This window comes from Rhinolophus ferrumequinum, chromosome 18, assembly GCF_004115265.2.
Source record: "Rhinolophus ferrumequinum isolate MPI-CBG mRhiFer1 chromosome 18, mRhiFer1_v1.p, whole genome shotgun sequence".
NCBI lineage: Eukaryota > Metazoa > Chordata > Mammalia > Chiroptera > Rhinolophidae > Rhinolophus > Rhinolophus ferrumequinum.
This window is the reverse complement of record NC_046301.1, coordinates 11,880,419-11,907,303: the sequence shown is the minus strand read 5'-3', so window position 1 is coordinate 11,907,303 and position 26,885 is coordinate 11,880,419. Positions and strand designations below refer to the sequence as shown.

The following is a 26,885-nucleotide window of genomic DNA, read 5'->3' as shown; positions in this document are numbered from 1 at the left end:
TCAATTAGCACAAGTTTTCAAACACATATTTCTGATGGTCAAGAATAATAGTACATCCCTAGGAGATGTGAGAGAAGTAGGCTTTATCCTTATTACGAGATCACACTTACACAATGTGCATTATTCTTCCCAAAGCAACTCTCCCATTGCGTTAGTTACATCTCCATTTATCCTCTAATGTCAATCAAATGGTCTTCATCTTAAGTTCTTACATTTCCTCTTTAATGTTACATGTAAATATGTTTAATTACATTTTAAAAATTAAGATTTTAATAATAAAGTACCCTGAGACTCTTTGTAAACACTATTGTCAGATTTCATAAATCCTTCTTTTGAAGTTTGATTGACCTGATTTCTTTTTGGCATTCTGCTATCTGGTTTCCCCTAGGTTTTTAATAGGAAACAAGGCCAACTTCTAATTTGGACAAGCTAATACTCATTGGATTTAAATGCTATTCCTCCCAAAATGTGTATCACATCTTTTAAATATATACAAAACTAACTATCATAGAGAATGGCTTTGCTTTTCACTGTTATTTATTTATTTATTTTTTATGTGTGTAGTTTGTCTTAGAATAAGATACAAACCTGGTAATTGGTATTTCAAATTAGTGCTTGCCACCTAAAATATTTTAGGGATAATTTTTATATTTTTACTTTGATATAGATTTATAATATCCTAATTAATTTCTCTAGCTACATGTTTGTTTATAAATAGATTAAAATATATAGAAAAGATTGTCAGAGAAACTTTTATTTCATATTTAACATTATTAACAGTAAAATGTATTTATTAAGAACAAAGATAAATAACATTATTTATTTTTTATTTCCCAGCTATCACTATTTGTTTACTGACTGTAATGACAAGATTTTATATCTAAACAAAATTAAGATTAATACAAAGTATTTGAAAATTAGTGTCCTTATTTTAAAAAGCGTGAGTCACATTTTTTAAATAACTGGTAAGTTTGATATTTGTTGAGTTCTCCTTTGTGACTTAACATGCGGTCAGTATTAGCAAGTGTTTTTTTTTTTTAGTATTGTTGGCTTATATTTTAAATATTTTAATTCTCTTTGTATTATTTCTTTATACAGTCCATATTAATTAGATTTACCCAGGCATTTACCTTTCTCACTTCTCCTCAGCATAAGGTATCCTGTCTTGCCCTATCTTGCTGCTCTCTTTTATGTTGACAGCGCTGCATTAAGAAATTAAAGAGAACTAAGAGTTCAAGAGGAGGTGACAGTCAAGAGAGCACGGTTAATACTGAACCTTTTCCTTGTCAGTCCCTAGAATCTAAATTTTGTCCCCTCAATCCAGAAAGTGTATTAAAAGCTCTGCTTAGCTTAGTTTCTTGCACAGCTTTCCTTTCACTATGGCAATAGATAACATGTCTCTATTAGTTGAAAGTCACCCCAAAAGCTAAGTTTACCTTTATGGGCTTTTCTCTCCTACCTCTTGACCTTTGTATTCCTAAGTCCTCACAGCTTTGGTTGCCCACAGAGCCTTCAAACAGAGTCTTGAAGAAAATACTTTAAACATGCTGTCCAGCTTGTTTACTTGTCAAATGGGAGATTAGTTTGTACCTCCTACTACAGCGTTGCTGAAAATGGGGACCTAATAGATGATTTCTAAACTTGAACCAATTAGCATTGTGTTTGAAATGCATGTCCCTTGCCCCTTTTGAATAGGTTACACATCATTTGTGGGTATACAGTCATGCATCCCTTAATAACAGCAGTACGGTCTGAGAAGTGCATCATTAGGCAGTTTCGTCATGGGAACATCATAGAGAGCACCTACCCACACCTGGACTGTGTAGCCCACTGCACACCGAGGCTCCATGACACAGCCTATTGCAGCCCGGCTACGAGACTGGACATCACGTACCTGTGCTCCATAATGTAGGCAATTGTAACATAATGTTAATATTTGTGTATCTTAACATATCTGAACATAGAAAAGGTACAGTGAAAATATGGTATAAAAGATAAAAAAAAAAAAAAAAGTCCATCGGAATAGGGCGCTTACCATGAGTGGAGCTTGCAGAACTGGACGCTGCTCTGGGTGAGTCAGTGAGTGAGGGTGAGTGGATGTGAAGGCCTTGGATGTGACTGTACACACTGCAGACTTTATAAACACTGTGCACTTAAGCTACGCTACATTTATAAAAACATTTTTCTTCAATGAATTAACCTTAGCTTACTGTAATTATTTATAAACTTTCTTTTTCATTTTCGACTCTTCTAAACAATTAGCTTAAAGCATAAGCACATTGTACACCTGTGGAAAAAAAAGTCCTTTATATCCTCATTCTATAAGCTTTTTTCTATTTAAATTATTTTTATTTAATTTTTTAAACTATTTTGTTAGAAACTAAGACACGAACATACACAGTAGCCCAGGTCTACTCAGGGTCAGCGTCATCAGTAGCACTGTCTCCATGGCCACCTCTTTTCCTATTGGGAAGGTCTTCAGGGGCAGTCATATGTACAAAGCTGTCATCTCCTGTGACGACAAGGCCTCTTCTGGAACACCCCCTGAATGACCTGCCTGAGGCTCTTTTTGAGGAGGTATCACCCTTTTCAGAAACATGTTAGTAGTGGTTTGCTTGGTTTTTGTATTTCTTTTTTTCATCATAAATTTGCTTGCAAGCAGATAACGCAACATGAATATTAATTCTCTATTAATGAAAACCTTTCAGTGTTGGGGTCCATGATTTCAATCTTTTTAAGGAGCTTGTTGAGGTCTGCAAAGCTTCTGCAAACCCTCTCACTGTGAATTTTCTTGGGAGTCCTTCTTCTTTCTCTCCTCCTGCAGTTTCCCTTTCCCTGGCCTCTTCTCCAGCGGTGCGCTCCTGTTCCAGTTCCCACGAGTCCTCCTTGGTCAATTCCTTGGAAGCCCCTCTAGGAGCCCCTCAGTGACATCCTCACCCACACCCAGGTCCGAGTTGTTTCCCACCTCAGACACAGCCTTCGTGAGTTTTGCAACCTCCTCATCCTTGGCAAATCCTTTGAAATCATGGGAGAACCTCCTGAGTGTCTCCTTCCAGATGCCATCCATACGCTCCTTGGTGGCATCGCCCCGAGCTCCATCAAGGTTCCTGATGCCGTCCTCGAGGGAATCCTTCCAGAACTGCATCAGCGTCTCCTCAGTTGTAGCAGCAGCCTGGGCAAAGGTCCTCCTCAGGCAGGAGGCCTTCGGAGCTACTACGACTCATGGTCTATTGGTTGGAGCAAGGAGGTGGTGTTGGAGGGAGAAACACCATTTTGATATTGAGGTGAAAGTTACCAATAAAAGGAGGATGTCGGGAACATTATGGACAATAAGCAAAATCTTGAAAGTATGTTATTCTCCAAATGGTACTTCTCCTTTTCACTGGCATAGCAATCAGGAGGCATCTGGGAGAGGAGCTGGGCCATCCATGACTTCTTCCTGCTCCTGTAAGACACTCCCAGTGGGTGCTTATTGATGTGCTTGAAGGCCGTGGGGTTCTCACTGTGCCAGGTCACAAAGGTGCAATGTGCAGCTTGCAGCACTGCCCCCAAGCAAGACTGTCATCCTGTCCTTAAAAGCCCTGAGACGTGGCATTGATTTGGCCTCCTTACACACGAAAGTCCTTCCAGGCATCTGTTTCCAGAATATGGAAATTTCATCCATATTGAACATTTACTCTGGCAAATAATTTTCTTCCACAATCAGCTTATCCAGAGTTTTCAAAAATTCTCCAGCTGCCTTCACATCAGCTCTCACAGAGTCACTATTCACTTTCACGTTAGTTAATGGATAACGATTCTGGAATCACTTAAATCGCCTAGAACTAGCAATAAATTCAGCATCACAGTCAGGTCCAGACTTTTCTTTCAACAACATGAACACATTTTTGCTTTGGCTGTGATGGTGGTGGTGCTGAGAGGGATAAACTTCAGTGTCTGGTCTTCAGTCCATGTCATTAGAAGTTTCTCCGTGTCTTATACAGTTCTGTCTGGAATTTTAGTTAGTCTCATTGCCGTCAATGAAGCAGATCTTTTTAACAGCTTCTGTCACTTTGTTTTTGTTCTTCAAGATTGTAGCTCTGGTGGAATGGGACACGCTTGACTGGAGAGCAATAACCATTACTGCTTTTCCTTAATCATTTTTAATTTTGTTTCCAGGTCAGTCACTCAATGCGGCCTCTTCCTGGCAACATTAGCAGTGGATTTGTATGCTTAGGGGCCAAGATGAACAAAACACCATGGGATTAAATCAACCACAAAAGAAAATGATGCATTCAGGTGATGCAGCACCACAGATGTATGAGGCTGCTGCAGCAGTAACACTGTTTTACAAACTTTTATAAGTAGAGAAAGTACGCTCTAAAATAACAATACAAATTGTTGTATAATAAATGCATAAACCAGTAACATCAATTGTTTATTATCATTAGTAAGTCTCCTGTATTGTACATAAGTATAATATAGTTTTTATTACCAGCAGCACATTGTTTGTTTACACTAGCATCACTACAGACACGGGATAGTGATGCTCTATGACATTACAATGTTTTTGACATCACTAGGCGATAGGAATTATTTTTTTGCAGCTCCACTATAATCTTATGGGACCACAGTTGTAAATGTAGCCCATTGTTGACTGAAATGTTATGCAGCACATATCTGTATATTATTTTGGTAAAGTGATTCAGTCTTTCCCATTATTTTTATTCTTACCGTTTTTTGATGAAAGTTTTAAGAACTGTTTTCCACATTTCAAGTTAGGTAAAACTGGTCAGAATTTTGTTACAGTGATATCACTCAATTATTTTTATAATATTAAGTGTCACAGTCAAAATAGCATAGTAAAATGTCCTAAACATAGTTTTCATGATTTACCATCTGTCAATAAAGTTTTAATTAATTTTGTTGAAATCTAAGAATTGGAACCCTCTTAAATTGTAATAAGTTTTGTTCTCCTACAATTAATGTTCACAATAACAGCAGCATCAATATTTGCAATTGTCTCCTTGATGACCTGAAGATTTTTACACCTTACCCAGTGCTACATATTAACAGCTTGGAATGGATAAGGGATTTGTTTTTCTTTTAGAGGGTGGAATAAGGATTGTGGCAGGGTAAATTGGAAAGTGCAATTAATACTACAAACTATTAGGCAAGTCAATTTAGGAAACAAATATGAAAATTGACACAATTTAGTTCATAACAGCATATGAGGTATGATTAAACAATACAGTAAATAAAAAAAATTATTACAGTAAAAGACACATTGCCATTAATACCACTCAAAATACACCCCCTCACTTCAAACACACTTATCCCATCATTCTTGCCACTTTCTGAAGCAGTTCTGGAAGTCCTCTTTTGTGAATGTCTTTAGTTGAGCTGTCGTTTCTGTCTTGATGTCTTGAATCGATTCAAAACCTTTACCTTTCATGGTCATTTTGACTTTGGAGAAGAGCCAGAAGTTGCTCAGTGCCAGATCCAGTGAATAAAGTAGATGAGGACACACTGTTATGTTTTTATTTGACAGAAATTGCCAAATACCAGAAGTGATGTGTGATATGGAGCCTGTCTGCTGTGATCACAAAGTACGGTGAATGCTGCTGCCAAGTGTCATCCAGAAAATCAGGGATCTTCAATAAGGGAAGTGGTGCGACGAACCTTAATAACAGTGTATGACAAGTTTGAATTTGTGCAGTGCAGTCAGTCGGGTGTGAGCTACGGTTGACAGAAGGTGTATTTTAAAGTGTGCCGTAAATCATGGATCAGGAACAACTCATTAACGTGAAATGGGGAAACAGTTTCATCCTCCATCATGACAGCGCGTCGTGTCACACATCGCTTCTGGTATCTGGCAAATTCTGTCAAATAAAAACATTATGGTGTGTTATTCACTGGATCTGGCACCCTGCAACTTCTAGCTGTTCCCCAAACTCAAAATGACTGTGAAAGGTAAACATTTTGAATCGATTATGGACATCTAGGCAGCCAGGACAGTGCCATTAAAGACACTCATGAAAGAGGACTTCCAGAACTGCTTCACGAAGTGGCAAGAACGATGGGATAAGTGCGTTCAAAGTGAGGGGGTATATTTTAAGGAGGATTAATGGCAATGTGCCTGTTACTGCAATAAATTTAATTTAAACATTCACTGTATTTTGTGATCACACCTTGTATAGGGCCATGAAAGATATTCAACATAGTTAGTCCTCAGGGATTTTAACTTTGAGTGAGGTAGGAATAGAAATAATTGTGTAATTAGGTTTAATGTAGACAATAAAGGGTCTCTTGATTAAAAAAAAAATCAAAACATTATGAACAAAGGCAGTATAGTCAAAACAATACGAGCAAAAGCTTCAATGTAACTAGTTTAAACTTGTAAATTCATTTGGAGCAACATTTCTCTTACTTTTCTTAGAGTACATTATTTGTTGAGAGGTAAATGTCTTAATTAACTTTTATTCACTCCTTGTTTGTCACTGTAGAGAGGTGCTGTTGATGACTACAAGGAATTAACACAGGTTTTGTTCTGTTTTTCTTCATGAAGTGCTTGGTTTCGTTCAATATAGGGATTTCGTGTTTAGAGTTCTTTGCATGGATATGATCATTCTATGAAAAATATAAGAGTGAGATAGAAGCATCCTGATTTCTTTTATGGATATATAGATACAATGAATATCATTTCATATTTTTCACACTACTAGACCACAGAACGAAAGTGAGCACATTATTCTAAACGTCAAGTCCTTTAGTAAGTAATACAAAAAATAAAAACTCCAGTCTCTACTTTCACTGAAGTATTTACCAATGCCCTCTTAATGAGATCTGGGTTACCATATATAACTTGAAATAATGTCCCTGTCCCCTTAGGGCAAGAATGGTGGGGTGAGGAGTAGATGTGATTTAATTACAGTTTGGGACACATGTTGGGAACTGGGTGAATTTAGTGTGTGTGTGTGTATGTGTGTGTGTGTTTAATCCTAAATTTTTCCTAAATATTTTATATTTTCCACAGAATTTTCCCGATAGTTGCCCCTATTCTCTACAGGGTGGTTACTCTGGACTTGGCCCTGTATTTGTTGATTTGATCTACTTTGCTTTGCATGCCTGTAAAGAAATCATTGCACCCACTCAGGCATTAATGACCCACAGGTAATGATTCGTTTACGTTACCCGGCGGGGAGATACTGCTGTATATCAGTAAACAAGGTGCCCACCCACATTCAGCAGCACTTGGCGACTTGAGTAATCAAAGCAATAGCTTGCAGTTGTGCATATAAAACTAATTGAAAAATGTACGAAGTTCATTTCTGAAAACTATTATAGATTCAAGGCTGATTAAATTGTACTTTTTTTTTTTTTCCTAGTGGCTTTAGGAAAGAATTTGTTGAAGTTGAACTAAATGAGAAACAATTGCTCCTGTTTAGTGTGGTCAAACTCTGTTTTGCAACTAGAATTTCAAGGAAACGAGGCCCTTATCAGTGGGTCCATGATGCATGTTATTGATAGCTAGTTGAGGCAACAGAATTTCTTTTTATTATTATTAATTTTATTGGGGTGACATTGGTTATTAAAACTATATAGGCTTCAAGTATACGTTTATATAATATGTCATCTATGTATATATCACAATGTGTGTTCCTCACTCAGAGTCAGTTCTCCTTCCATCACCATATATCGGACCCCCTTTTTCCTCTTCCACCACCCCTCTCTCCCCTACTCTCTGGTACCCACTAAACTGAGGCAACATAATTTTTAAAAAGAAAGGAAAATTATTGCAGCCCCCATTGCAATGAAAATACATTTAAAATATTTAATTTAGTACATTTAAATACTTGTGTCTATCAAGTTTACACTAGAACACCAAAAATGAATTATTTGTGACTATAACTTACGAGAGGTAATATAAAACTAAAATTTAACACAGTGTATGTACTTTTTTCTCTCTATAAAATACCAAGTGCCCTTACATCAAGTTTGTACGATACCAGTTGTATTAAATGTATCCTGTGATAACTGTACCTTCTTCCTTTCAACCATATAAGTATAGTTTTCTTTTTCAAAACCTTCAGAAAAAAGTCAGAGATGCCAGTATGGGGGCTTTTCCTGTTACGAATGATTTCCCTTAGGACTGTGGTCATTTTTTACTGTACATTTGGCCTTTTTCCATTTTGTGTGGCAAGGGAAATTAACTCACCATGGATAACTTGCATAACAAACCTTGACAAAGATCACGGAACACATAGTAACAGCTCCCCTTTTTGAGGATAGTACCTATTTTTACAAAGTGAAATTCAAAAACTAAAGAATAATTTATTAAAGTAGTTGATATTAACAGAAAATATCTGATGAGAATATCAAATTACTTTCTAAATAAGAGGGAGAAAAATCTTAAAAATACATCTTTGTTATATATACATTCAAACCTTTTAAAATATGAATTTAAAAAAAAATATGAATGTTAAAAAATTCTTTAACAAGAATTAAAGTGTTTAATAATAAATTAAAATATATATTTAGAATAATTTGAGGGCTACTGTTATTATGACTTATGCATATGTTAATATAAGTATTTGTGGCATTAAGCAGACTACGTTGACCAAGGGTAGATGATATAGTCCACGGGTCTCAAGCTATTTCAGTCCAATGTCTCCAGTGACCATGTCCAGAAACATATTTTTAATCAGCAGTACTCTATATCCCCATTTTCAACAGACAGGACATTTTTATATAGTCTGGTAAAAAATAAAACTTACTCTTCTCCTTTTTCTTAATCAACTATACTTGTTATTTATCTAAAATACTTTACATAAAACGAAAGGAAAAACTAATCCCATATAATTTATATCCAATCCCGCAACCCATTTTTACAGCTCAGGTTATAGACACATTAAGCATTTTCCTGGGTTCATTAAAAATCAGCAAAATAGTTTACATCAGCTAAGAAAATTAAATTATGACTTCACATTAAAAGGTGATATTTCCTTTGTTCCAGAGAGGCTATAAAATTCTATACCATAGTGACAATCAATCTAAACTTTAGACATAGAATTTTGCATCTTCAGTTATTTTCAGGCTGTGTCATTAGTTGCAATAACTCCCCAAGGCTTATTTACACTTTAAAGATTTTTTTTTCAATGCTTAAAAAGAACATTTTCTAATAAAATTCCTTACGCTGAAAGCTACAGTAATCAGTGTACCTAAATTTATTTTGACTACATCCATTATTTAAAGCACTTTTACCCAGAATTCCTGATTAGCAGTGGGAATTCCCTGCATTGAAGCTGACTTGTCTTGGATTTAAAACCTACTGTGGCATCACTCAGATCGTTGTTATTGTATCAGCTGAAAGATTCTGAAAACTCTTAGCTATATCATTTTGCCAGTGTCTTCCTACACTGTGATTGGAAAAATTGTAACCTAAGTTTAAACAGCCAGGACTAGTGTTAATATAGGCCAAAAACACTATTAGAGCTTCAGTTATTTTCATTTCATTGACATTTTCATGTCATCTTTGTCCTACTTTCACCTTGTCACTGACTCTCCTATTCCACCCACCTGTGAGATATCCAGAAAACTGGACATAGCATTTTCAAATTTGGGGTTTATAACATGTTGATGCTTCATGTATAATTTATTATTTTAGGTACTTTATTTTAATTGAGAATGGGATTTAGCAAAAACATGCGAGTATGGATTTGTTATTCTCACAAATACATTTTGTGATACTGAATTGGTGACCCTTAAAAATTATAGCTTTTATTATATTGTAGCTAGGATAACTTTGAATGTGAAATAGAACAATTAATTAAAATATATCCAAAAATGCTACTTGCAGAATTGGATGAGTAGTTATTACATTCCTATAAACTCTCTTCTAAATGTGAGTACATAGAGAAGAAATCGGCCAATAAGCTGTTCAGAGGTAATTGTCAGTTCACATCTGCGATTTTAATACCAACAACTTATAATTCAATAGAACTCTGATCTCTGTCCTTTTTTATTATATAGTTATGGAATTGTTTCACCTATTTATGTCTGTACGCACTATCTTGTACTTCATTGCAGCATTCTTACAATGTTCTATCTATGGCAGGAATTAATTGATGTATCATGATATTGTTTCATCATTGTCATCCATAGGAAACAATAAGGGATAATTTCAGGTCGTGTCTGTGATTGTGGCAGGTTTTTCAGTATTTAGGAACTATCTTTGAGTGTTCCCGAGGTCTCTTAATTAAATGACTTTCCAACCTGTCCCTAACTTTCCCTATTGAAAGACTAAACCTACATGATGCTGAAAAAAAGGTTTAAAATGTTGTTATTTAATTTCTTATTGTTTTCTTAATTTTCTTGTCTGCTTATTAAATAATTTTAGCACTATACTTCATCTAGTCTTTAGAGTGCACACCAGGTAATCACAACATATCAAACTCTTTAATTAAATTTATCTTCAAGACACATGAGCCTGATCCTACTGGTGAACAAAGATCAAAATGCTGGCATCTTACAACTATGCTAATTTTCAGCATACTAAGGTGATTTCTCTGAAGTTATGAAATGACGTTCATTGTCTTTTACAGTTTAAATATACATTGATAAGAATTAGACTCATTCACCATTTTTGGTTCTGATAGCTGATTATCAGATAACACTGTTAATGTTATAACATGTTGATTAAATAATTTCCAAATTAACTTCCAGTCTTTTAAAAAGTGATGTCAAATATCCTAAAGGTAATACATAATCCTGATCTGATAATAGGAGATAAAGCAAAATGTGGTAACAAATAGCCTAAGTGGTGACAAGTAGCATTGCCAGGTAGTCAGTGATGCTAGAAACTGAATGTCTGTGTTCCCCTAAAGTCCATATGTTAAAACCTAACTCCAGTGTGATGGTATTAGGAGGTGGGAACTTTGAGAGTGATTAAGTCATGAGTGTGGAACTCTCATGAATGGGATTAGTGCCCTTAAAAAAGAGACTCCAGAGGGCTCCCTCACCCCTTCTGTCATTGGAGGACTCAGGGAGAAGATGACCATCTATGAATCAGGAAGTGGGCCTCTGCCAGACACCCAGTTGTCCTGAACCTTGATCTTGGACCTCCCAGACTCCAGAATGTATTTGAGTTTTTTGTTATTTCTGCTGTATAGGAGCTGGGATGGACTAAGACAGCTTAGCTACACTACAGCTCTTTTCAACAAGTACATGTTGAATTGCCTGGTACTCTGGAGGCTGGTCTTTAAGTATTAAAATTTACCAAGTTGCCCATGTAATCATTGCTGAAATCCTTATTGCATTTTCTTTTTTTGTCACAGTAAGGAGATAATTCAGCACAAATAATAAAATGAGATATCCAATTACTATGTTGACCTATAGCCAGACTTTCTCTTGATTGTATGCTTTATAAGAAAACAATAACATTTGTTTTCCTGCTGACAAGATGGTATTCATTTAACTGACCTGAAAAAATAAATGAGGAAAGGCACCTGTATCTCTGAAACTTGATTATTTTGTCATTCACTAAGCTGCTGTGATCAGCATGACTTTTTTGAATAATTTAGAGTCTCTCATTGTCATTCCCTCAATATAATGACTTTGGCTCAGTGTAGATTTGATGCTAAATATTTGTTTTTGTTTGAAAGCATTAGTAGTTCAACTCAAAGCATTAATTAGTGTCTTATCAAAATGGGTAATTGGAAAGCTTGGGACCAGATACTAGTGACTGATTATATTAGGTATAATTCATATAGACTTGGATGGTGACTTAAATCCCTTGTATTGAAGTTGAAACATTTGATAATGGCACTATGACCCAGAAACCCCAAGTGCTGCATATTATTCTTGAATCTAGAATTTGACCATTTTTAAATAATTATTCACACACAGGGAACAATAGAATCAGGAGAAGCTTTACAACCTAGAAAATTGAGATAAATAGGAAGTGTATCTACGAGTACTTCCACAAAATGCACTCTCTCCTGCCTTACTGCAGCAGTTAATATTCCTATCCCAGCATTAAATAATTCAGATGGAATTTCACATAATTAAAGTGTTGTGATGATAATTTTGCTACACATAGTCAGTTTTTATTTATTTATACTGTAAAGTATTCAAAATCAGACGGAAATGAAAACGGGAAAATGTGATCTGAACCATAGACCCAACATTACTATTATGTCTATAAGCAAGAAATAAAAAAAAAAAAGCAGGAAATAGATAAATGAAAGTATTCCAGGTATAATAATTGTATTTTTAACAATATGGTATAATTGACACGCAAAGTAATTATGCAAATGTGATACAATGTAATGTTTCTTTCACTGTCACCTGTGAAGAATGATCATAAAGATGCAAGCTCAGGAATTGTTCTAATTACCAGAGATTCATCACCTCCAGTAGATTAAAATGAAAAACATAAATTCATCTCTCATGATACCACATCTCACTTAAATACTTTCAAATAATCTGAGTATATTACTGCTTTAAATGGTGAAAGAAAATTTCAACTGGGATGAATTTTTAATTGGTACCCTATCTTGTACTTGGCCAAAGAAGTGCTTGTGTATTCTTAAATCTTAACCTCAGATTTAGGTATGGCAAAGAGATGTGTTAATTACGTTTTCTTAGTTTATTGTACATTGACATACATATGTTTAAAAAGATGTTTATCTTCAAGTTACAAAATCTTATGAAATTATTATTTTAAAGAGAGAATGTATCTTGAAAAGTCATTAATTTTATACTCTGCTTTCAGAAAGACCTGTAAATAGAGTTATAGTTCCTGATTTTTTTAATACATGAAGCTTTTCGGAAAAAGCATATTTTATAATGGTTTCTGAAAGTTCATTCCAATGTTCAGTCATCTGTGCTGTCCAAAAATGTCAAAATGAATGCAGCAAGCGTGTAGCATAGTAAAGTCTGCAGATCTAGTCTCATTCTTCAACCCCCGTTAAAATAAAGGAGACATTTTGCATGTCCTGGCACACTCTAAGCATGAACATATCAGGAACGACCATAGGGTAAACTGTAGAGAAAAAAAAAAATCAGAATTGCTTTTAGATTCAGTGCAGCCTGCCTACCTGAGGTACCTGAGTCCTCAGGCTTTAGTCACCACCTCAGGACATCAGGGTTCTCTGTGGAGACCTTTGTAGACCCACCCTCTCACCCAGAGAGATGTTTGCACTCTGTTCTGTTTCCTGAAGCAAAACAGTTTTGTTTTGTTTTTTTTTAATTTGCTGAATGCTGAGCGCACCGATTCCTTAATTTAATGAAGTAAATTGTGACAGTGTGTTAATGAGAGCCAAACCATTCGTATATTCCAATACTAATTTTCTGGAAATAATTATTTCACCTCAGTTTAGAGAAGTGCCTCTAGCTATGAGACAGTTATTCCAGATGTAAACAGAGCAGGTTCCCATGGTAATATGGAACTCTCACTATTCTATCATGTTTTTGTGCACTCTGTGTTCTTTGCTCAAGGCTGACCATGAGTGAGTAGGCTTGGGAATTGTGAAGGAAACAGATATGACCCAAAACACTGTCACCTCTGCTTGCAGAGTGGTGATGATGCTTGCTTTGAATTGAGAATTCCAGGGGAGGTATTTTCTTTCCTGAACTCCTGAGTGACCATTACAATATGAAAGAAACTCAACTTTAAAGCATAATCTAACCTTTCAATCACTAACAGTCCCTTCTGTCTCCCTCAAGAGGATGTATGGCCATGCTTTGAGACCACTTTAATTCTGAACAGCAAATGATGGTGGAAGGAAGGAAGGCATACTTGTAGACATAGATTCTGCTTTTAAGTTGTCACAGATTGTCACGTAATTGCAAGCTAGCGTGTGTGTGTGTGTGTGTGTGTGTGTGTGTGTGTGTGTGTGTGTGTAAGAGCTGAAAACAATACAGATTTATGAAACTTAGTGTCAATGGTAATGGGGGAATTTGGGCGCTCATTAAGGTCCCAGATACACGTGATTTTATAGTGAGCAGATTAGAGACCATAGCTTATAAATTATGTGCCACAGTGACATCTCAGAAAAGATGAATAACAATCTGCATGACAGCAAAGCCTGCTACCCAGCATGCTTGTGTTGAAGGTGAAAGTTATCAAGGAAGGGGGTGGAGTTCCGTTCAAACTATAGAGTGGGGCAGTAATTAGGACAGCAGTGGTAAGATCACAAGGCCTTGGTCTCATTACCAAAGGACATCGTTTTTTGGAAACCTGACTGTCAGCAAAGAGAGTAGGTCTCATATTGCTAGCTAGAAGACAAATGAAACTGTTTAATCCTTGTCTGTTCTCAAGCTCTATGCACTTCTCATGATTTTAAATACCTGTGTTGTTTGAAAACTTCCAATTCTTATATTTTTATGCCACTAACTCTAGAAGAAAAGAAAGCATCAGTGTTCTACTTTTCCCAGAAAAAGATGTACATTTCCTTACGTTAAACCCTATGCACTCCCAGTCAATCTCTAGGACCAGGAGATCTTGCTATACTCACTATGTAGATGAGAACACTGAGCACACAGAGCTAATGATTAAAGGGTTCATGTTTGTAAACAAGTATGAGGGTCGTTCTACATGGTGAAGAGACATCTTTCAGGATTAGTATTCAGAAATAGTTCTCCGATAATTTTAATATTGTTCATTTTATACAAGTTGTCAAATTTAACCTTAATATTTCAGAGGATAATGCTAACCAAAGAAATGCATACTACTGGTAAAGTGTAAAATTTAAATGTGCTATCTCTTTAAACTTTTAAAAAAAATTTCTTCTTGATGAAGAAATAAAATAAAACTGTGTTTGGAAGAAAGATGAGGAAAATTATAAACAACAACTTTAAGCCCACTATTAACAGACTAAATGTTAGGTAGATATTTGATTTGAAGAATGCATCGCTTTACTCATGATGGCCTGTGTGAGGAATTATCTCATCGCTTTAGTTCTTTCCGTCAAAACAAAATGAGAAATGATATGATATTATGTGAGAATTATAATGCTGTACAAATAATAAGGTACGGAGAGAAAGTAGAAGATAATATGCTATTAAATGTAAATTTTATCATTCTAATGCTGAGGCATAAATGCACAATATCAATGTATGTTGCAAATGACTGCCAGCATTCAATTTTCCCATTAATAAGCATTATACATCTCTGTGTGCTTTTAATCTGAGTTTCTGGAACTCAGTTTTATTTCATATCTAACCTATGGCTTGCACTATGCACTATGCCTAAAATTAGTGATGGTAAAACTCACCCCAATAATTGCAAAGATACTAAATCATGAGTATATATCTCAGAAGTGTATATGCATACATACATATATAGCATATATGGATTGGACTATCTATCAAAAAACCTTAATCCTAATGATGTTGTTTGTCATTTATATAAATTCTGATTTACATTAAATTTCCTTTGTTCTCATTCAGAAATCAGGATAAGATATGTACTATTTTCAGATTTTCACAGTGTGCTTTATTAAAGTGATTTTAATGGTTATTAAAATTATCTCATTCACAGATGTGTCTGTTCCATTTCACTTTTTTTAAAGTATCTTACTGGCCAGTTTGTTGCTGTGAAATTTTCTAGCTATAATACATTTGATTGCTAAAGTTACTTTAGTACCTGCTTCCCTTCTATGTTCCAGTCAACATCTTTATTTTATAATATTTTCCCAAACCCGGTGACTTGGTGAACTTTTCAGTATTGTTTCATTTTAGAGCCAAATATTTTCATAATCCTAGAAATACTGATGGAGCACCTGTTATTCCAGGCATTCTTGTCATTGGGGACAGAGTAGTGACAGATAAAACCCCAGCCCTCATATAGCTTACATTTTCAAGAAACAGAACAGTCACTAATCAAATCCATTTAAATAATAAATATTCAAATAATGGATAAATTAATCATTGCTTAATAATATAAGTAAATAATTTAAATGCTATTTAAATAAATGGATATCATTTCATCTAGTGGTTATTACTATGGAGAAAATACAATCTGACTTCAGAAAATAAAATAGAACTTTCGTTGTGATGTGGGAAATAGAACTTTCCCGTTCCATGAGACAGGGAGTGTAGAAAGCATCATCTCTAGACTGTAACAGCTCGAAGGAAGCTGTTTCATCCCTTGGTGAAAAGGAAAACAAAATGTCGTCATTAAATTAATACTAAGCAATTTGAACAGATTTATAGAAATCTAGTGCCCAGAGATTTCTAAATAATATATGCAAAAACACTAGAAAAGACCATCATTTTCTGGTGAATAACTGAGTGATGATTGAAAGAGATCACTGACTCACAAACCCCCAAGCTCTCCACTTTAATGACAGCAAAAATAGGAACTGGACTATAGCATGTAGAGTCCTCCAGGAAAAGATGTGACTGCATAGCTTCTAAGTATATAAAACGGACTTGGGGCTGTCTTTCTCACTCACCTGGCTTACTTCAAAACGGATAGTTACACCATTTTGTCTTCACTGTTTGTTTCTAATGTGTCTGGTTGGTTGGCAGAATGTCTCGTATGTTGGTTAGAATCACACAAAATTGGTTACAAATCTCTTTCCCAGTTCTGAAAAACTATTACAGGGACAACAAGTAGGGTTGGCCTTGAGCGTCTTGATTCAAACCTGTTGTTTGACAAAATTCCTGTTCATTTCTGTTTCAAATTGTACTGGTGTAGACAAACAAGTCAGTGGTCACTTCAGGTATAGAAGTCTTCATCCTAACTCTGGTGGGATTGCTGATAGAATATAAATACCATTCCTTTACTTGTACAAGTTAGAAAATGGAATTATTGTTTAATAAAGAGCAATTCGTAAGACATGTAAAAGTATATAGATTCTACAAAAATGCAATGATATAAAAATATACCATTACCTCATTTTAAAAAATTTACTGTTTAAAAGTACCTTGAAGGTGCTTTTATTTTTAATTTATAGCCTATTCATAGTTACCAAATCACCTAAAATAGTTCCTACAGATGATGTGCAGTCAATAAATCTTCTTGAGTGAATAAATTGAGTGACAAAAGATCATTTCTTGAGGAACTTAAATTTAACTTTAAAAGATTAGTCTAAATAAATAGTATAATACTGTATGTTTATTGTCTGAAGACCAGATGTGTGAAAAAAAAATAGAAATAATGACAAAATGCTACATGGGCAAAATTTCTCTTGTTTCATATGATTTTCTTCATTCTGGACAAACCGAAAGAACTTACACTGTGTGAAACGAGTAGTTACTTCATCTTGGTCAGTTGCTAATAGATACAGTTGTAACTCACAGCTATTAAATGGATATTTAGCAGCCAAACTTCATATACACAAGCAAGTTGACTGAGAGATTGAGTTCATGAAGATAATTATAATATTGTGGTGTTAAGGGAGCAGTATAATTTTAACAAGACCAATTTTAGGAAATGAGAGGGGAAAAAAAAATCAAACAACTCAGAAATATATTAGAGGGGGGAAAATAAAATCAAGCAGATGAATTAAGGTACATTAAAACATGATATGTATTATGCAGAAGTCTGATTTCAACCATAGTATAACAGCATAATAATGAACTCAAGTTAGTCAATGAGATTTTATCCCTGAAGTACCATATTCGGAAAATGACTAAGGATTCATGACTGTACCTCAATATATTTATATGTCTTATGACTCTGATAATAGCAAACTGGGAAATTAGAAAGCTTTCTAGTTTATTGAGGCCACTGACTAAGGGTAAATTGGATTAAGAATAAGTATTGTGTTCTCCTTCCTAGAATGTCATATACCATAGATTATCATAGAACTTCAAACATGAAGCACATCTATTTTACAACATGGATTTAAACCAATAGGAGACATTTTACAAATATTATAATTTGAAGAAAGTAAATAATTTTAATTTATTTCAGTCAAATAATCAAAATGTCACTACCAAAGCAGTTTTCTAAATGTTGCAGGTGATTTACATGTCTATTTAAAATATAAAATGTTGAAATAGGTATTAATGATAGCTTTCATTCTAAGCAGTTAGTGGTTCATTTATTTATTAATTCAGGGAAACATTCACAGCCAATAATTGGCAAGGCATAAAATTTTGCACTATAGAATCTTATAATAAAAATAACATATCACCTTTGATCCAAATAGCAAGACTAGTTACTATTTTCTAAGACAATTATGGGAGTTTTTATTCTTGCAACTTGATTTTCCTTGTTATGTTGGATAGCAGGTTCTTCTTTATTCACTTTGTAACCCATGTTTATTATACCTCATATTATATAACTTATATATCAAACATTTCAGGCTTCATCTTCTTTTCTTTCTTTTCTCTGTACTTTTTTTCCCTTTTGCTTACTTCTTCTAATTACACTTCACTTTGCTAGAGTTTGTAAGTTACCTTTAGTTACTATAAAACAAGTTGAAATGCGATTTATTGCAAATAAATAAGTGATAAATGGTGAATATATACTTGTAGAAAACAAGAAAATAATTGGTGGATTGTGTTTCTAAATCAGATTCTTCTTCCTGTGTTTCTTCACACCCTCCCAGTCTCAAGGAGTAAGTTTTTCTCCCATCACAGTTTACTTGCTACCTACCCACACCTTGCTTTAATTAGTGGAATACATAAACCTTAGTTGGCTGGATAACTATAGCTAAAGAAATGTGTCTTGGGCCTAAATTAAGCCGGTGTAATTTTAAGTAGAACACATATTAGATGGTTCTTTTAGAACTATCAAAACAAATACCCAGAGTGGCCCATCTGAAGGAATTGTGCTTTTGTTATAGTGTCAAATAGGGTTGCTTTGTGTCAGTGTTGTCCCCATGGCTTTTCCTCCCCTTCCTCCTTTATTTCTGCATGTTTGATTATGAAGAAGATATTGTCATCTGATATCTGTCCATACCAACAATAGAGATCAAATGAAGTCAAGTGAATAAAATTGCATAATAATAAGAAAAAATGTGATTAGAGAGAAGTAGATTTGGTAGTTTTAAAACTTTCTTCATCGCTTCTCGGCCTTTTGGCTAAGATCAAGTGTAGTAAAACTTTCTTCAATAGTGCTTCTATTAATATAAATAGAATTTAATTTTTGCGTAGGTGTATGATTCTTACAAGAAACATTTCTCCCCACGATGTCAGAAATTCAAGTACATTTCTTAGAAACATCATTTATTCAACAAATATTTTTTGAGGATCTGCTCTGTCTTAGACCAGTTTTACGAGGTGGGGACTACTGCTGTATCCCTACATACTGCCCCTACTGTTTTCTGGCAGAGACTGTCCACTAGAGTCTGCTCCCCCAGCCTCCTAAGGAGGTAGGTGTGGTGAGGAACAAGAAATATGTCCTACTTGTCTGAACTCACCCTGGAGTTCACAGAACCAGACTGAAGGGCTGCCAGTAGCCATTGTGAGTGAATACCATCTCTGTTCTGAGCTTATCCCTCTTAACACCCCACCCCAGTACCCAGGTCATGGTGGCCATTCTCCTGAAGCTCCTCAGACCACCTGGAAGCCATGAAGCTCCTCAGACCACCTGGAAGCCATAGTCTGGGAAGAGAGAATTCATGCCTGGTACAGCACAGGTCCTCTTGGACTGTCTGGGGCATGACGGAAGGTACCCCTCCGATTTCTTGTTGTCTATATCATGCCCACTGTTAAAAAATATTGAAAACGATACATCCATGTTGTCACAAATGGATCTTGAGATCATTATGCTAAGCGAAATAAGTCAGACAGAAAAAGTCGAGAACCATATGACTTCACTGAGATGTAGGATATAAAACTGAAAGCAACAAAGGAACCAGACAAACAAAGAAACAAAAACTCATAGTTACCAGAGGGGAAGGGAGAAGGAAGGTGGTATATGAGGGTAAATGGGGTCAAATATATGGTGATGGAAGGAGAACTGACTCTGGGTGGTGAACACACAACATGATATATAGATGATGTGTTACAGAACTGTACACTTGAAACCTATGTAACTTTACTAACAAATGTCAACCCAATAAACTTCAATTATATATATATATATATATATATATATATATATATGAAGCAATCCCTGAAAAGAGTCATTGCTCATGTTTTCTATTTAATAATTACGTCTGAATATACCTATAAAAGATGTGTATAAAACACATGACCTTAGTTATTGTTGAATAAAAAGCCTCCTCAAATATTTTTAAAGCACCCTTCTTGTAAAATATTATTGCTTGGTAATTAGAACATTTTCAGCTTTAAGGTATAAAACACACTCCATGTTTGAACAGTTTTTGTTTGTTTTGGAAAGGTGTGATAAGCATGGAATAAAGACAAGAAAACAAATTTTGCCTTAAACTCGACGTAACTCGAGGATGACCATCTTACTGCCATTTACTAAGTTTGTTTAAATTAGGTACTTAGCTAAATATACATGTCTGTAAAGAGTGCGAAGGAGAGTTTGCATAAATATCATTACTACTCTACTGAACAATCAGTTTGCTAATTTTCATTTTGTTCCTTCTCACACTCACATTGTCGCTATTCTCATGGGTTTACAGTGTGTTTTGAGGAGAAGCATACTGCTAAATGATTGCACTGACACGTTCAACTGTAAGAAGTAGTCTACATCAAAGGTCCACAGGGCACTGAAGGCCTAGCAACAGGACAGTTGACCTAGTGAAGGAGCTCAGCAGAGGCTCCCCTAAGGAAGTGGAGTGTCGCTGAGACATAAGGGTTAATAGAAGAGCTGAGGAGAAAAAGGGACAGAAATTCAGGACACAGCAGTGACCTGTGCATGGATGTGTGGAGGGAACAGAGCAAGTAGGAAATAGGGGCTGAGGTAAGCCTCTGGCCGGAACACATATCTTAGGCCAAGGCTTTGTATGAGGGGAGGCTGAATGGCAGGTACTGGGCTGACGGAACAAGCACTTGCAGGCCAGGCAAAGGTCTACTTTTTAGCCTGCCTTTGTTCTCCACAAAACTAAAAATGTAGAAGATGTGATGAGAAAGAAGTTAAAGTGGTTCTCAAACTGCAGCGTGCAGCAGAATCCCCTGCAGCCTGTTCACACACAAAGTGTGGGGCCCCACCCACGGAGTTTCTGATTCAGGCCCAAGAATTTGCATTTGTAACAGTTCCCCAGGGATGTACATGTGAGAACATTTTGAGAACCATCAAACTACATTAAAGGAACTAAAGAACTGTGGCAACCCACTTATCTATTGCCACAGAAGAATCTCATCAAAAACTTAGTGACTTAAAATAGTTTATAATGTGATTTCATGCCTCTGTGGGTTGGATGAGTTTGGCTCCGTCGGTTCCTTCTGAGAGCTGTGAGGAAAAATCTGTTTTGTGCTTCTGGTGATTTTTGGCAAATTTTGGCATCTCTTGGCTTGTGGATCTCTGCTTTCATCTTCATATAATATTCTCCTTGTGTGTGTCTGTGCCCAAATTTCCCCTTTTTAAAAAGACATGAGTCATATAATTAGAACCACTTTTTAACTTAATTACTTCTACAAAGATCTTATCTCCAAATGATACATTATGAAATACTGGGGGTTAGAACATCAGTGTATGAATTTTGGGGGACATAATCCAACTCATAAGGTAGGGTAAGCCCTGATGGAAGGGGACAGGAAGGTGTGAATATTGGCAGGATTGATTTGTTTATTGGGCCAGCTTTGCATACCACAGTTCCTTATTTTGAGAAAATGTCAGGTAACAGGGAAGTATGGAAGACACCACAAAATTATTTTTTTGAATATACACAGTAAATGTTTCCACTATGCCTGTATTTCCTTATTCACTCATTCTTCATTTATAGTCGACTAGTAATTTACTGACCATTTAAAAAGTGCCAAGTATAAGTCCAATACCAGGGTGACTAAGATGATTAAAATAAAAACCTGGTTTTGTTTTTACATTGAAAGAACAAAAAATAAGAACTTCAATATTTTTTAAAATTGCCACTAATATTATACACTATTAAAAATGGAAATAAAATAGAGGACATCATTTATTACTTTTAACTGTGTATAAGTATGGTTAAAATATCCCTTCTTCCCTTGATTCTAAAATAGCATGTCGATCTTTAGTTTTACTTAAAGTGCAAATGGAAAATTATTGTTAGAAGGATAAATAAGTTAGGAAAAAAGTCCTCTGTTATAACTGACAAGACTCTAGTTTCAGTTATGATGTAGTAAGATCCAGGACTATATTATCACATTACATTTTTATTCTCAATGACTTCAGATTTTTTAAAAAAGAGACATTCCAGCTGAAAACTCAAAACTTATACAAGACGTTTTTAAATATATGTTTATTCTAGTGATGCATACAGCTAGTGAGCATTTAATCATTTCCTTAAGGAAGTTAAATAGATGAAACATAATCATCACATGCATAGTTCTGAAAATAATATTGATTTTTCACTCTTATAATGTTGACATGATGCAATTCAACGTATTAGCAAAGTTGTTCACTGAGTACTTAATGACACACAGCTCCTGTGCTAGGAACCGAAACTCTAACAGTACCCAAAATGGGCATGTTTCCTCTTTTGGACTGAATTTTCAATTGGGAAGACAAACATCAAAAAGCTAGCTGATCACAAATGTGATGGGAACTTATTAAAAAGAGTCTACATGAAAAGAATATTGAACCTTACAACTGAAGAATAAGTAGGATATTAACGGGGAAATTTGGGTTTATGTGTCTGGTGTTTAGAAGGGGCTTTTCAGGGAAGTTAATAGAATATGTGAACATTCAGAGCTGACAGAATCTTCAACTTAGTAGAATTGAAAGAATTTAAACCTAATAGAGAGTTTGAAAAATAAACCTGGAGAAATTGTCAGGGACTACATCAATAAATTAAATTATTTACTATAATTAGCCAACTTTTATTTTATTTGTATTTAATGCTTTACACATTTTTGAATATATAACACATTTACTTGCTATTATATAAATCAGTCTCATGTTAATGCATTCTAATTAATATATATTAATGATCATAAATGTGTTGAAATCAATGGGATTTTTAAGAGGTATGCCTTTTTTTAGATTTATGAGTCCTGTTCAGTAACCCTGAAATCTACAGCAAAAGTACCTTCTACTATTAATGCAAGTGAAGTGGAAATCTTATATTTGTTTATTTATATAGGCACGAAGCTTATAGTACGATCTATGAATTCTTACTATTTTTCTAAAGAAAAAATTTTTCTTTACAGCTCTTTATCCAGTTAGATAATGAAACAAATTGATACATTAATCAGCGTATTCAAAATAAAACATCAGGTCCTCTAACACAAACTTCTTATGTTTCTTAATTTTCAGGTCTGTTAGTGTTTCCCCCCCCCCCCTTAATACAATTAGTAATACCGACTTTTTTAAAAGCCTAAACAAATAAGCAGACATCCAATTGCAATAGGGGATGAATCAATTAAGACATGTAAACATCGTTAAGTATTTTAGTTTAAGAAGATCTATAGAATAACTAGAGCAATACACCTTTGGAATTGCTTACGCTAGAGAAGAATCAAGAGGACAATTCTGTAATAGTTCTCAAGAGCAGGAGCTACTATAAAAGAAAGTGGCATCACCTGCTTATAACTTCTACACCGAAACAAACTTGGATTAGACCAGACTGTAAGGATTGTAGATCATATGCCAGACAGAAGTTCTCCACTGTGGGACGTATGGATTGCTGAATGGCTGCTTTCAGTTGTACCTATATCCATAAAACTACTTCACTATTCTTTCATCACATCTGCTTTAAAAATGTTTTCTATTTTATTACATATTCTGCAGTCAACAATTTTAAATGAAAATGATATGTTTATTAAAATTACGTATAGAAAGTAATTTTTGATTCTTTATCTCCTTAATATTAGGACTGATGTTGTCAAAATGAATCCTTTCACAGAGTTCAGCATGTCGTCTACTAAAGCTTGTATAATTTGCAACGCTACCGAAAAATTCCAATACAAAACACTTAGGTTCCCTATAATGTGATAGACAACACTCTTTCTAGCTTATGCCACATGAGGGAAAGGACTGGAAGAATATTGTAGTGGATGACAGAATTGAAGGAGCAGATGAGCAGAGCTCCAGACAAGAACCTCAAAATAGGAAGTCTTGGATTTTTTTTCCTAGGGAAACACTGCCTATTCTGAAAATCATAGCACACACTGCCAGCTTCTCTGGTTAAAAGTTTCAAATTCAATTCCTAGAGAGAGTCTTTAGTTTGGGTAGAATGTCAAATAGTTATGGCCAATTAGGTAGGAAAATTCTTGACTATTTGGAACAATATCAACTCCCATTGTAAGAAATTAAATACTGGTTTTTAAAATCATAATCTCAGTCATTCTTACGTTTCCCTTTTCTAGACTTTTTCTGCGTTTGCCTTCATTAATGCTATTCTTGGAACTTTTGGATACCAGGCCTATAATGAAATAAATGGCATGGAAATTGTTTAAACACAATAGGCATGGGAGAAATTGAGAAGGGATTATTCTAGAAAAACGACTAACTCTGTCGTAAAAACAGATAAAAACAAAATCAGTTGCAATGTGTGTTGTTTTGCCTCATTCCCTCCCAGCTCCATCAGTGTGATGGTTTTACAAAGGCAGGAGAGACACGACAGGAAAACCAGAAGCTTTGCTGCTGGGACTGACTTGATTATAGCAGTGCACACAAAATCCCCATGTTTCAGGGTGATGTTGAAAAGAACTCAACTCAGTGACCAGTAATTGGGGTTGCAGTATTTGTTGGAACAGCTCAACCTACAGACTAGCAATATACTTAACAGAGCGAGATCTGTAGAATGAAATACTCGCATACACATACTACAGTGGGCCTTGATAAGCCCCCATGTATCAGAGCCTTGAGTCAGTTAGGAAAATATTTATCTTCAATGAATTAAGATTTATACCGTTTAACAGCACTCCCAATTCCTCTGTGAGCGTGTGTATGTGTTTTTTCTCATAGTTACAGGGATCTTGAAGGATGTCAAACTCTGAGGGTCTGTGGCTCGCATTTAAATTTACCTGGTGTGTCAGTATTCATCACTGAAGGTCTTTGGGATGTTACTCAAAGATGAAATGTGTCAAGTTTAGGGAATTATGCTATTAAGTATATTTGTGTATTGAGTATATGAAGATCCTACGCATATACCTATATTAGGAAATTTGGATCCTGGAACCTGGGGTAATTATCGGTTTCACTCCCTGTAGGTGGAAATTTAGAAGATGGTGTTTAGAATAAGTGGAGTTTGGGAAAGATAGAGACAAGATAAGGAAACCTGGTTAACACCATTGGTATTCTGACAGTGGAAACCTATCTGACATATCTGGATGGTTTTTTCTAGACTTGGAAAATGTACCTCAGCACACAGCTATAAAATTTCTGTTCCTATATTGCAATTGTTTTTGTGGGGGGTTTTGTTTTGATTTGTTTTAATTACCTATCTCTAATACCTCAGTTAAGTTTTTTGTACATCAACCTCCTCACTTACATTAAAGGAACTGTATCTCATGGGGAGACAGTGTCCAGAGGTTCCAGGAATAGCATTAATGAAGGAAAGACCAAAAAAAAAAAAAAAAGTCTGGGAAAGGGAATGCAAAAATAGAAGCAATATTTAAATGGAAGATTCAAATTTCATGTGATATGGTGCCTCATTTTTAAAGACATACTGGAAGAAACTCACATTGGAAAAGTTAATGAGCAGGGAAAGGGTTTAGGAGAACAAACAATTGTCCATAACCAGACACACTTTGCCCCCTGCTTCAAATCCTCTCTGTTCACCTTCTACATGAGTAATTTCTTGAGAATACCAGCTTAGAAGAGTTGTAATTCCACTGAATTTCTCCTCAAAAACAGGATTTTCTCTTTTGCTTTGTGCATCCGTGCTTCTCTGATACAGAGACTGGGGGAGCCTACAGCCATAGGGACTTTTCCTCATCCTTGAGTCCTGAATGACAATGATAATCAGAAATTCCCTATAGATCTGAACATCTGTGATAAGCATGCAGACTGGCTGAGAAACAGTGTGTTGTTTAAAGTTACGAAGATTCTGTTGTTGTCTGGTACTGTAGCATAACCCAGACTGATATACCTACATGGTTGTTCACCAGTGATAAACTCTAATGTGTTTTTTCATTTAGATTGTAATTATTAGTATGCTTTTATTTTTAAAACTATGAACACATTAGGTATTTATTTCCTGTTTTAACTTATAAATATCAGATGTCACTTAAGTGACTTATCTCTGTTTTTATTTTTTTCCTATAGTGCTCTACTTCATTGTTCCTCATTAAATTATCCAAATTAAGTATCTCATTTCAACTTACTTATTTAGTAGAATCTGCTTCACTGCCCTATTCAAACAAGAAGGAAGTTATGAAGGGCATTTTTACACTTTCTAACATCTAAACCCAAAATATTTTCTGGAATTCAGCTATTCATTTTATGTGCTTATTGTGCGTTCTCACTTTACTGATATTATTCTCTGAAATATAACTGCTTTCAATTTATCTTTTGATTATTAAGCAACTCAAGTCCAATGAATGCTAATGCTCAGTATTAAAATTATGAGTTGGGCTGACAAACAGATTTCTTCTCTCATTCTTTATTCAATTTCATTCATATGGCAATTATTATCCTCCAAGCCATGTTTCTCTAATTATTATTTAAATGTTGTTTCAATGAAAGGATACTTGCATTTAAATCATTTATGCATGCTATTCAAATCAATTTTTTTTTCAATCCAACTGATTACATTTCTTTATACCACTAGCAACAAATAACACTTGGAATAGAAATGACATACAAAAAAATGTCAAGATATTTTCAAACGTTTTATAAAATATTGAAAGATTGCGCCCTTCATTTAGTCATTTACTCAAAATTCACT

The 26,885-nt window shown here is 35.0% G+C and overlaps 2 pseudogenes; both read left to right on the top strand.

The window, feature by feature from the left end:
- The window catches only part of LOC117037880 (alpha-enolase-like), a 69,412-nt pseudogene extending 67,500 nt beyond the window's left edge, over positions 1–1,912 (top strand).
- Positions 1,913–18,999: 17,087 nt separating this feature from the next.
- Positions 19,000–19,171, top strand: LOC117038574 (uncharacterized; annotated as a pseudogene).
- Positions 19,172–26,885: the final 7,714 nt, after the last annotated feature.